The sequence below is a fragment of the Gorilla gorilla genome, chromosome 10, assembly GCF_029281585.2.
Source record: "Gorilla gorilla gorilla isolate KB3781 chromosome 10, NHGRI_mGorGor1-v2.1_pri, whole genome shotgun sequence".
Classification (NCBI taxonomy): domain Eukaryota; kingdom Metazoa; phylum Chordata; class Mammalia; order Primates; family Hominidae; genus Gorilla; species Gorilla gorilla.
In genome coordinates, this window is record NC_073234.2 from 122,694,454 (window position 1) to 122,707,747 (window position 13,294).

Consider the following 13,294-nt stretch of genomic DNA (forward strand, 5'->3'; position numbering starts at 1 on the left):
ACATGCTACCTCCCTCTCACATTTCATTAATGAAGGCAAGGCACATAGCCATGCCTAATTTCATAAGGGGTGGGAAAGTACAAATCTATTAAGTATCCCCAAGGAGAATTTTTATATTTATGATCAGCTTTGATGACTTCACAAACTCCAATACTACCTCCACCATGAATGTTTGCTCACTAGCTCTGCAATTTGTGCTACTCACTTAAAATTTAAAATCTAAAATCCTGGCAGGAGTGTCTCACTGGCACATTGCCCCATCAGAAAGACACATGAGAGATGGCACATGTTGGTCAGCCCTAAGACCACAAATATGACTGAATTTTTCCTCTTCTTTGTTAGTTGGAATTTGCACTGCTGGTCAAGCTTGTTTCTACCAGGGTGATGATTCTAAAAAGGATCTCTAGATGTGGGATAACCTTTGCACTCTTTGAAGAGATAGTACTAGGTATTCAAACCATTTTCGGTTTCTAAAAAGGAATAAATTAATAAAGGAATGTGTTTTATTCTTATGCCCTAGGACTCAGCATTCAATACATATTGTCCTACATGTTTCTGAAGTATTTTTCTAGATTAAAAGCTATTGAAAAAAAGTTGGGGGTCAAATAATTACGGAAAATGCTAAATACATTTAGTCATTTTTTGTGATAGGCAGCCTCTAAGCTGGTTAATGATCTGCATCTCCTGTTATTCATACCCTTGTCTCATACTCTCTCCCTGAGTGTGGGCTGGGTTTATTGACTCACTTCTAACAAATGCACTACAATAGAAGTGATGGGATGTCAATTCTGAGATTAGGTTATAAAAAGAATATGGCTTCCATCTTGGGTTCTCTCTCTTGCTCTTTTGCTTTGGGGGAAGCCAGCTGTCCTGTTGGGAGCTGCCTATATGACGAAGAACTGCAGCCTCCAGCCAAGAGCCAGGAAGGAGCAGAGGCCCATGAACAGTCATGTGAGTGATCTTGCAAGTGGATCCTCCCTAAGTGAGGCTTGAGATGATGGCAGCCAGGATGACACCTTAATCTCAGCCTGTGTGATTCCGAAGCACAGAACCCAGTTAAGTTGTGCTTGGATTCTTGACCCACAGAATCTATGAAATAATGTTTTAAAATGTTGTTTTAAAGTGCTAAGCTTCAGAATAATTCTTTACACAGCAATAGATAACTAGTATATTCTTTCATTCATTCGATAAATATCAAAGCACATGATGCAAGGCTCTTGGGACATTTTAGTGATTACAATAGAACTGAGTTCCACCCTTATGAAGTTAATTAATTTAAACCTGTTTCTATCCTACAGGAATAAACAGAGGCTGTAATATGTAAATATTAATCATGAATCTCTAAAAGGGGTAGAAAGTGTTTGGTGGATCCCAAACTTTAAATATTTTTATTTTGCTTGGCATTTTATAGGGCTAATGTTTTGTGGAACACACATTAGAAAATTTTCTATAAGCTAAATGAGTTCATGAATTAAACTTGTAATTTTAAAGGCTTAAACTCCTCTGCAAATATTTCAGAGTATGCCCCCCTTTGTTCATTATGAGCTTAATAGTGATTCTTTTTTTCCTGGACCACATGCACACTTTCACTAATTTATTTAGCAAACATCGACTGATTATCTACGATGTTGCAGGCACCGGATTGTTGCTTGGGCAATGGTGCTGCTGTGTTTCTCCCCAAGTCTATTTGGAAATTAGCTAATTGTTTCATTTTGGGAGTAATGGTTTCAGTCACAATATTTGGGCAAAGAGCAAAGAAGAGAAAGAATGGAATTGGCTAATGTTAAAATCAAAGCCTCACTGAAAACAGTAATGTGTATTAAAGCAGAGAATTGCCCTCAAGGGGAGAAGACATAATCCATATTGAAATAGTGCCTGAAACACTTTATTGTACTGTATTTAAAATGTTTAAAGAAAGCTTGGAACAAATAAAGCCCTGAAAAGATCTTTCAAATTGAAATGAATTCTTGGCGTGCTTTTCCCTCCACAACTAAGGTCTTCCCCACAATAGCCGGCTTCAGAGAAGCAGTGAGTGGAAGCCAGGCTTTTATCTTGATGTCTAATGTGTATCAAGTGTTTCATATTTTGGGTAGAAGGCAGGGAGAAAGGGACACCTCGTTTATGAAATGGACTGAAATGGCAATCTTATTTTGTCTTTGGTGCACTGCTCCTGAGGAATTCACATGACAGTCCCAGATTTAGTGAGATAGTAAATGTGCTGGGATCAACCTGTCAGCTAATGGTATCCCATTTTTATCCCTGGAAGGCATTTGAGGTCTGGATTTATAGAAATAAGGCAGTGCTGGTGTTGGTAAAGGTAAGAAGAAATGGGATGGACTGACATTTCAAAAGTAAAATGTACAGATATAAAATAAGATAAAAGATAATCTTTATCTCTTCAAAATAGGGAAGACCTTTTAAACTTATGAACCTTAAAGAGAAGAACTGACAAATTTAACCATGAGAAAATTAAAATCTTCTGAAAGCAAAGTAAATAAATAAGTTTAAGGGGGAAGATGACAAGCCATGGAGAATTATCTGCAATATATATGACAGAGAAAGACTTAGTATTTTAATTCTATAAGTAGTTCATATAAACCAATAACAAAAATACATCTCAGGGGCAAAGGGGTGCTGCTTCCCACTTGTATGGTCTTGGGCAAACTGTTAAATCTCTGGACCTCAGTTTCCTCATCTGTAAAATAAGCATTATAGGGTTGTTGTAAGGCAAGCTGATGTATTTCATGCACTTGGAATAGTGCCAGACACATTGGGAATGGTATATAAGTGTTAGTTATTTCTCTTAAAGTGATAAATAGAAAAAAATGATCATGGCAAGTGGTGCTGATGTAGTAGAGACACAGGCACTGCTGCATGCTGCTAGAGGGATATAAAATGGTCCAGTCTTCTTGGAGGGCAATTTAGCATCATGCATCAAGCTCTTAGAATGCTACATTGCCCTGGATCAAATTCCATTGCAAGAATCTTTCCCAAGAAAATAAGAAGTCAAACACATGAAGAAATAGCTGTAAATGGTTTCCTTTCAGAACTGTGTACATTTATTTATGCAATACTGGAAAGGACACAAATATCCAATAATAACAGATTCAGTGAGCAAATTATTGAACATCCATTTAGTAGACTATATCATCATTACAGATGATGTAAGCAAAACCACTATAAAAGGCATTTTGGGGAGAACTAGAATATGAAATATATATTGTTGGGTAATACTATTATGTCAACGCTGTTTCTTGGTGTGATAATGATCTTATGTTTCCTCGTAGGAGAATATAGGATACATGCTGAAGTGTTATGATGTCTGCAGCACACCTTCAAGTGGTTTGGGAAAAAAAAACATATATATGTTATTTCTGATATATATATACAAAATATCAGAGAATGAGAGAAAGCAAATGTTAGTAATGGTGAATCTGGGTGAAGGATGGATGGGGTGTTTATCAACTTTTCTGTTTAAAATTTTTCAAAATAAAAACCTGGAAAAACATAAGCAAACATTTGAAGACCCAGAAAAACATGATATATTTCAATGAAACAAATGGACTATAATCGGTATGATCCCACTTTTGGTTAAAAAATTAGGATTAGCTGGTATTTTGGGGGGAGTCCGTCTATGTGCCATATACTGTGCAAAGCACTTACAGGCATTGTCTTATGTCATTATAACCCCCCATGAGGTTTAGGAGGCATTACAATTTTCCCCACGTAAACAATCAATGGATGAAAATTCAGAGGTTAAAAACTTATTTAAAAACCACAAACCAGCCACTGGTACTTAAACATGGGTCTTTATGACCTTAAGTCCACACTCTTAACTATTGATACTACTCTTTTGCACAAAGAGCAGAAGGTTGCTGCAGCTACTAAAATGATATTGATTGTACTTCATAATTATTGATAAGGGTGGTAATGGAGGTACATGTTCAATGCTTTAAAGAAGCAGAGCAAAGGGAGGGGCCAGTTCTTTAGGGCAGGATAGGAGTAGTGTGGTAGTTTTTACCAAAATGGTAACATTTGATCTGGGCTTTGAAGGATGCATAGGAGTACAACAAGAAAAAAGAAAGTAACAGTATTCAATACAGGGAACAGCATGAGTAAAGACACACACTATCTTTAAGAAACTATAAAACTGTCATTTGTTTTTAAAGAGTGTGGGTGTTGGTTATCCAAGCAGGGTGGTAGCTAATGAGGTTGGACAGAGACCAGCACTACTACCTTCTGATGCAATGGGAGCTAGTGTAGAAGAATGATCCAGGCAGCAGAGTAGAGGTAAGTTTGCATGGACAGTAAGTCTGGCACTGGGGACATCAAGTGAGGGCCTCTTGGTAACAATCCCAACAGAAGGTTATCAGTGATTTTACCGGGATAAGGACAGTGGGAAGGCATTACATGGATACCCTCCCTAATAAATACCTGTCTTACAATATGATAAACTACCTACATGTGTGTCTTATCTCCTTGATGGTCCTTCGCTTGTCTGTACTCATAACCATGCCTGACATTCTCCTGCCCTGCCTTGCCTACTTTGTATCATGGGGAACTCCCCTTCCCAGACCCTCTTGCCCTCCAGCTGCTTGATAGGTTTAGCCAGCAGGAGGCCCTGGCAAAAGATGCGAGGTAAGTGGAGAGGAGATCCCTGGGCTTTTCTGTCCCTCTCTGTCTGCTTCAGGTTGTATTCCTGGCAGCAGCTGTGTCTTACCTTTGACTCCAGTTCCTGCCAGACAGCCCCTCCCAACATAGGCTTCTTCCTGCTCAGCCTCCACTGTGGTTCTAGCTCTTTTTGGTTAGCTTGGCTTCTGGTAGTACCGTTTCCTTCCTTGTCCCTTCAGCCTTGGGGGTGGCTGAGGCTGCCTGCTGGTGCAAATTTCTCAGCTGCCTCCTCCGTGTCCCTTTTTTTTTTTTTTTTTAAACAGAGTCTCGCTCTGTCACCCAGGCTGGAGTGCAGTGGAGTAACCTTGGCTCACTGCAACCTCTGCCTCCCAGGTTCAAGCAATTCTCCTGTCTCAGCCTCCTGAGTAGCTGGGATTACCGGCACCTACCACCACACCCGGCTAATTTTTGTATTTTTAGTAGAAACGGGGTTTCACCATGTTGGCCAAGCTGGTCTTGAACCCCTGACCTCAAGTGATCCACCCACCTCGGCCTCCCAAAGTGCTAGGATTACAGGCATGAGCCACCGCATCCAGCCTTCCCTGTCCTTTTAACTCCTCAGCTCTCCCATGCCTGCTGTAAATTATTCTTTTTATTAGATTCTTTTGGATTAAAACACCTAGAGTGGCTTCTATTCCCTGGCTGGACTCTGACACATTCCCCACCTACAGCAGAAGTTCCTAATGGACAGAGACTCTCTCTCCATTTTTAGAATTCTACAGGAGGGACATGGCGGTTACTCAAGAATTATCTGATTGATTTCCTGGTCTCAGATCCCATCAGTGATTCTCATAGGCTCTCCTGTGTGGGGTCTGCAAAGAGAAGATATGGGGGAAAGAGGAACGAGTTCTTAATCCTCCTTCCGGGGACTTTGCTTGGGTTGTGGAGTAGTTTCCTTTCATTCATTCATTCATTCCTTCAATCAACAAACATGTTTTGAGTACCTAGTAAATGCTGGGGATATAGAATGAGCCTTTCCTTGTGGAGCTCGCATATTACTAGGGAACTTTGGTGCACCGGAAAGCCATTGGGGAGATGAGGCTGGTCCATTTTTCCCAGAGTCACTGACTAGAGATAATCTGCTTAGGAAATAGAGACTTTTAGGGTAAGACTTTTTGGGGGCAGATTCTGTGCTAACACACCTATCCATTCACTCCAGTGAGCGTTTCTTGAGTACCTGCTATGTGCTAGTTGATGGGGTTTACAGTAGTGAATGAGACAAATAGGTCAACATCCTCATGCATCATATAGTCTAGGTGGGGTGACAGGTATTAAGCAATAATGAGATAAATCTATAATAAAAACCAGAACACATGCACTGAAAGAGAAGTCAATATCCTATGAGAGCTGATAGTAGGAGAACGTCATCTAGCTTGGGGTTTCAATGGTCAGGTCAAGTCTCCCCAAGGAAGCGAGACCCAAGAAATGCCTGTCCTATTTTCTTACTGCTCTCTGAGTGCTTGTCACCAACATTCTCAGATTTTAACAGACCAGATTGCCTGAAGATAATGAACTTAGGAAGGTCAGCATTTCCTCCAGTCTTGTCAATTCAATAAACTGACCTCCTATAGAATAACATTCCTGGTGGAGCAGAACACTGCATTTGTGGTAGCTGTAATGATTGTCCACAAACATTCCAGTTCCCTTTACGGGTGGGTGTTAAGATTGTAGTTTCCTGCTCCTTTGGGGTTAGATGTGGCCATGTGCCTGGCTTTAGCCAATGAAAAACAAACAGAAGCGATGTGGGTGTGTAACTTCCAGGTGAAAACCTTAAAATGTCAGTTTTATTCTTACGGCCTCCACCCCTTTTTCTGCCTCGTCAGTTTTAGAAGCGTGTGTTGAGAGGGTGCTTCCAGGGAGAGAGATGATGGCTTTCCCACTATGACAAAGGGTGCCTGATGCCCAAGACATAAAGAATCACTGCTAGGAGGGCCATGCTCACATTGGGATATGCTCTGACAGTCCCCAAAGTTAACAGGTGCCTTTTTAAAGCTCTTTGAGGCCGGGCATGGTGGTTCACACCTCTAATCCCAGCACTTTGGGAGGCCGAGGTGGGCGGATCACTTGAGGTCAGGAGTTTGAGACCAGCCTGGCCAACACAGTGAAACCCCATCTCTACTAAAAATACAAAAATTAGCCAGGCATGGTGGCAGGCACCTGGAATCCCAACTATTCGGGAGGCTGAAGCAGGAGAATCGCTTGAATCCTGGAGGCAGAGGTTGCGGAGGCCATAAGAATAAAACTGACATTTTAAGGTTTTCACCTGGAAGTTACACGCCACATCGCTTCTGTTTGTTTTTCATTGGCTAAAGCCAGGCACATAGCCACATCTAACCCCAAAGGGGCAGGAGGTTGCGGTGAGCTGAGATCACGTCACTACACTGGAGCCTGGGAGACAGAGCGAGACTCCACCTCATAAAAATAAAATAAGTAAAGCTCTTTGAGTTATGTGACCTATCTGCTCTGCAAATGGGCGAGCCATTATGTTGACTTTGCAATTCTATTTCAGGAGAGAGTTCAGAAGTGGAAAAATACATCTCCTTCTGATTTAAAGCAGACTGAAATTGGGTGGGTTCACTTATAATCATCTACCCAGTAGGAGAGTCTTCCATTCACAACACAGACATTAGCCTTAGCACAAGGATCATTGCGGAGGTTTACACATATGCATTTGGGGAACAGCTGATATTTGCATGAGGTGTGCTCAGAAATAATGCAGTGAAACATACAGAAGTTGTTCATTCATGTGTGTAATTCTCAAACTTCCCCTTTTCTGAAATTCATTGCACTTGCAGCTCTTATTAAAGTCCTTTTTTCAACTAAAAGCTCAGCAAAGGCAGGCTCCAGAAGGGAAGCTGAGTCCCCATAGCCTCCTGCCACCTAGCACTGTACCTGACCTATAATAAAAGTAACCAGCACTATCGAGCATTTACAGTGCTAGCCAGACACACTTCTAGTTATCTCATTTAAACCTCACAGCTGAGCCTCTGAGGAATGTATTATTATCCCCAACTGAAGATGAAGAGCAGAGGCCATTACTTTTAATTGCAAAACCATAATTTTGCACCAACCTAATAGTTAAGTAGTAGAGACAGGCTTCAATCCAAGTGGTGTTGCTTGGTACAATCATACATGGTAGATGCTCAGAAAACATCAACATGTATGAGTTCAGAACTCAGTATGTCTGAGTTCAGCCAAATGAGGCTAGTTTGTATTATGGTTGTTGGATTAGTTGTTGTGCTTACTCTTTGGTTTCTAAAATGCTGAAAGGCAAAGTATTATATTAGTACTCTGATTGACAGGTAGGATTCAAAATAGTGGGTGAAAATAACTTTGTTGTCTTTTAAAATAATTTTGTGGCTCTGATAAAAATAATATCTTTTTATTATAAAATGTTCAGAAGTTTAAAAAAAAGAAAAAGAAGAAAACATCAGAATAAAATTAGAATAAACAAAACTCAATTAGCCTGGCATGGTGGCATGCACCTACAGTCCCAGCTACTGGGGAGGCTGAGACAAGAGGATCCCTTGAGCTCAGGAGTTCGAGGCTACAGTGAGCACTCCTGCCACTGCACTCCAGCCTGGGCAACAGAGTGAGACCTCACTTCTTAAAAATCACCAGAAATCCAACAAACTAATTATAGCTATTGTTTCTACCCTTTCAAGCAAATTGACACACGTATACACATATTTAGCTCTACATAAGGCATTGTACATTAACAGGATCATAGTACATATACTCTTTCAAACCTATTTTTAAAAACATTTCTTCATGCACCAGTATATTGTAGAAATAAAGGTCACCATCATTATTCTTTGCAACTGCTTAAGATTGTTTCTCAAAGTCCTATGTGACAACATGATAAAGAGCTTCCTTTATATTTTTAAAAAAGTATAAGGATCACCTTGGATAATATCAGAAGATATGATTTCTGGGAAGTCGCAAGGAATACCCATTGACATTTTGATGTATATCAGTAAACTACCCTCCCCAAATGTATGCTCTGTCATGACATACATTCATCATCACTGGTTTTATAAACCTTTACCCATCTGGTAGGCAAAATAATCCTAGTAATTTAATTTATGATTTTTTAATACAGTTTTAATCTTTACTATATGTTTATAGCCTAGTAGCGTTTCTTAGAGGATAACATATATTACTGGTAGTTTTGAATAGTTATTGTATTAGTCTGTTCTCAGGCTGCTAATAAAGACATACCTGAAACTGGGTAATTTACAAAGGAAAGAGGTTTAATTGACTCACAGTTTCACATGGCTAGGGAGGCTTCACAATCATGGTGGATGGCAAATGAGGAGCAAACTCACATCTTACACGACAGCAGGCAGGAGGACTCGTGCGGGGGAACTCCCCTTTATAAAATCATCAGATCTCGTGAGGCTTATTCGCTACCACAAGAACAGTATGGGGGAAACCACCCCGGTGATTCAATAATCTCCACCTGGTCCTGCCCTTGACACGTGGGGATTATTACAATTCAAGGTGAGAGCTGGGTGGAGACACAGCTGAACCATATTAGTTATTTAGGTACAAAAATTTTCCTCCCAGCATCACTTACACCAGCTAATAAGCAGAAAGAACCAAAGGGGGAATCTGAACGCCAATGAAAGTATAAACATACAATGGAAGAATATCTTGTAGACACACACACACACATACACACACACACACACATACACACACACACATACACACACACAGAGAGAGAGAGAGAGAGAATATTTTGGATGAATATGTGATGGCATGGGGAAATTATTATACTACAAAGTTTGAGAAAATTTTTTGAGGAAAAATCACAATGTGAAATAATTTGCAGAATAATCCCAATTACGTTAAAATATATGTGTTTAAACAAAAAGGCTGGGGAAAAAATTAAAAGGCTAGAAGGAAATACTACAAGAAGTTGTTAATGTTGGTTACCTCCATGGCATGGGATTTTGGCTGACAAACTTTCTTTATTTTTTGTGCTTGCAGACACTGAATTTTCAAATAGTATGGGGCTAATATTTACCATTTGATTGACTTGTTTATTATTATCAGTGTGTGGGATCACTCACTCCCAGTTGCTTAACAGTATCATGAATGATTTACCTTCGTCAACCAAATGGACGTGTGCTTTGGTTTATTCATAATTCTAAGGATCACATTCATTCGTACTAGCACTATGTTGTGGACAAGATCCCTGCGTTTAAGAATTGTGCCATCTGCAAGGGGAGAGAAGACATTTATAGCATAAGAAGAGGAAAGAGCATGTCTGCTGAGAAATAGCAAAATCTCCTAGAGGAGGTGGCATTTCAGCCCAGTCTTGAAGGATAAGTAGAATTTTTAATGAAACATTTGTTTTATTTTTCTTCTGACTCTATAAGAAATAAATGCTTATTACAGAAAACAGGAAAGTGTGAGAGCTATTAACAGACATTTACAGGGTTATTATCAAGGTGGAACACTGTGCCAAATCCTACAGAGTACATTTTTAAAATCTCATTTAATCCCCCTTCCCCACTCCCAGAAACCCTATAAAGTGAGTGCGATTACTTTGTTCATTTCAAAGGCAAGAAGATAGATGTGCAAAGGGATTGAATGAGCGACTTCAGGATACGTGGCTGGAAAAGCAGCAGGGATAGTACTGGAACCCAAGTCAACCTGGTGAAAGAGTCAACATACAGCCCATTGCTTTCAGTCCCTTTTTCCCTCTCCATGAGGTTTTTCCCTCATGGAGAAAATGAGGATTCTGTTGCTGCCTGCATTCTACTGAGTGTTCATCCCTTTAGATAGATGATAGTAGCTGAAGGCATGGGGTAGGTGAGATCACCAGGGAAACATACAGAGAAGAGAGAAAGTCCTTGGGAATAAGCCCTAAGCTCAGAAATGGGACACCTTCCCAGGTCGGGGCTGGTGGAGAAGAGGCAGCATCAGGGAAAACACGGTGGAGCTGAGCTTGGATCTGAACATTAATGGTTGAGAAGGAAGGATGGAGAAGTGGAGGTGGGAGAAGAATGCCACAAGCAAAGGGAGCAGCATTTGCAAAGACATATCAGATGCAAGAGACAATATGTTACCTTGGAAAATCAGCAAGCGATTTCAGGATGGCCGCAGCATAGGGTGCATGGCGTATGTGAGTATGCCTGCCTATGAGTGCATGCATGTTTCTGTGTGTAGGTGTGTGAGCGTATCTGTGTATATCTGTGTGTCTACATGAGTGTGAGTGTGTGTTCAGAAGGCTGGGGTGATGAGACCCTAGAGAGGAAGTACAAATATCTCTTCAAGATAGAGATTTTATTTCATTTAGGTATATACTCAGAAGTGGCATTACTGGATCATATGGTAGTTCCATTTTTATTCTTTTTCTTTGGGTGGGGGGAACTTCCATACTGCTTTCTGCAATGGCTGTACCAATTTACATTCTGGCCATCCATCAATGTACAAGGGTTCCCTTTTCTCCACATCCTTGCCATCCATCCCTTATAAAGGTTTATGATATTATGGAAAGAGTCTGGAAACACAGTGAGATCTGGAAACAGATCCCTGAAATTCAGCTAATCAGTAGAAACTTTATCTGGAAGGTAATGGAGAGCCTTTGAATTTCTTTTTTGATAATTACAAAAAATGATAAAATGAAAACAAGGCTTTCAGAAGATTCTTGGGCTGGATGGTTTGGAGAAGGTAGGGGCAGGAGAACAGGAGACCAGTTGGTAGGAAAGTATAATAGTCAAAGTGGGAGGTGATCAGCATGTATATGAGCATAGCAGCTATAGGGCAATGGCAGATTTGAGGCTCACTGGTATGAGAAACATGAGACAATTCACGAGATTATCTGAGAAAGTCTATTGACTCCCACCCCCACCCAGGTTTACTGAGGTATGATTGAAAAATAAAAATTATCTATATTTAGGGTGAACAATGTGATGTTTTGACATACATGTACATTGTGAATGATGACCACAATCAAGCTAAATAACAGATCCATCACCTCACATAGTTACCTTCTGTGTGTGATGAGGACATGTGAGACTACTCTTTTAACAAATTTCAAGTATATAACATGTTATTATTAACTATAGTCATCATGCTATACATAAGCTCTCCAGAACATATTGATCTTACAACTGAAAGTTTGTGGCCTTTGACCAATATTGTCCCCTTTTTGCCCACACTCCAGCCCCTGGTAGCCACCATTCTACTTTTTGTTACTATGAGTTCAACATTTTTTTAAAGAGTCGACGTATAAATGAGATCATGCAGTACTTGTGTTTCTGTGTCTGGCCTATTTCACTTAGGATAATATTCTCCAAGTTCATGATGTTACTGCAAATGACAGGATTTCCTTCTTTTTTAGAGCTGAATAATATTCCATTGCAGATATATACACACCACATTGTCTTTACCCATTTATCTGTGGATGGACACTTAGATATGTTTCCACATCTTGGTTATTGTGAATAAACTGCAATGAACATGGAAGTGCATCTCTCCCTTCAAGACAGAGATGTTCTTTTCCTTTTTTTTTCTTTCTTTTGAGATGGAGTCTCACTCTGTCACCCAGGCTGAGGTGCAGTTGTGCAATCTTGGCTCACCGCAACCTCTGCCTCCTGGGTTCAAGCAATTCTTGTGCTTCAGCCTCCCGAGTAGCTGGGACTACAGGTGTGCACCACCATGTCAGGCAAATTTTTGTATTTTTAGTAAAGATGGGGTTTCACCATGTTGGTCTGGCTGGTCTCCAACTCCTGACCTCAAGTGATCTGCCCGCCTCAACCTCCCAAAGTGCTGGCATTACAGGCGTGAGCCACTGCACTCGACTGAGATTTTATTTTCTTTGGGTGTATACTCAGAAGTGGGATTGCTGGATCACATGGTAGTTCTATTTTTATTTTTGGGAACCTCCATGCTGTTTTCCATAATGGCTGTACTCATTTACACCCCACCATCAGTGTACAAAGGTTCTCTTTTTTCCACATCCTTGCCAACACTTGTTATCTTTTGACTTTTTGATAATAGCCATCCTTACAGGTGTGAAGTGATATTTCATTGTGGTTTTGATTTGCATCTCCCTAATGATTAGTGATGTTGAGCATATTTGCGTATACCTGTTGGCCATTGTTGAACATTCAAAGCAACAATTTAAAAGCATATCCTTACGTCCTTCATCAATTTACAACAAATATTTACTGAGCACTTATACTGTGCCAGGACTATGCATTGGAACCCCTAGCCCAGTGTAGAATCCAGACAAGTAACCAGGCTTTTGCAACCTAGTGTTGCAAGGGCCCAGAAATCAGCAACCACAGAAGGGGATGGAGGCAGTGGAAGCACCGAAGCCAGTCTTGAAACATCTGGGCCAGCTTCCTATAGGAGGGGATTCTAAGATGAGAGACACAGTGTGCGGAGCTAGGAATCCCCATGTGTGTAAGATATGGTTTCTGCCTGGGTGGGTGGTGACAGACAAGTAGATGACACGATGCTATTTGACACAGGAATGCAACTAAGCCATGCATATATATATTATATCTTTCTTTAGTCAGGAAAGAAGATTCTCCTTTGAGCAAATTTACTCCTTTTAAGAAGGCCGAGCTATTTGGAAAGATGCCCACCAGGATGGCAAAGT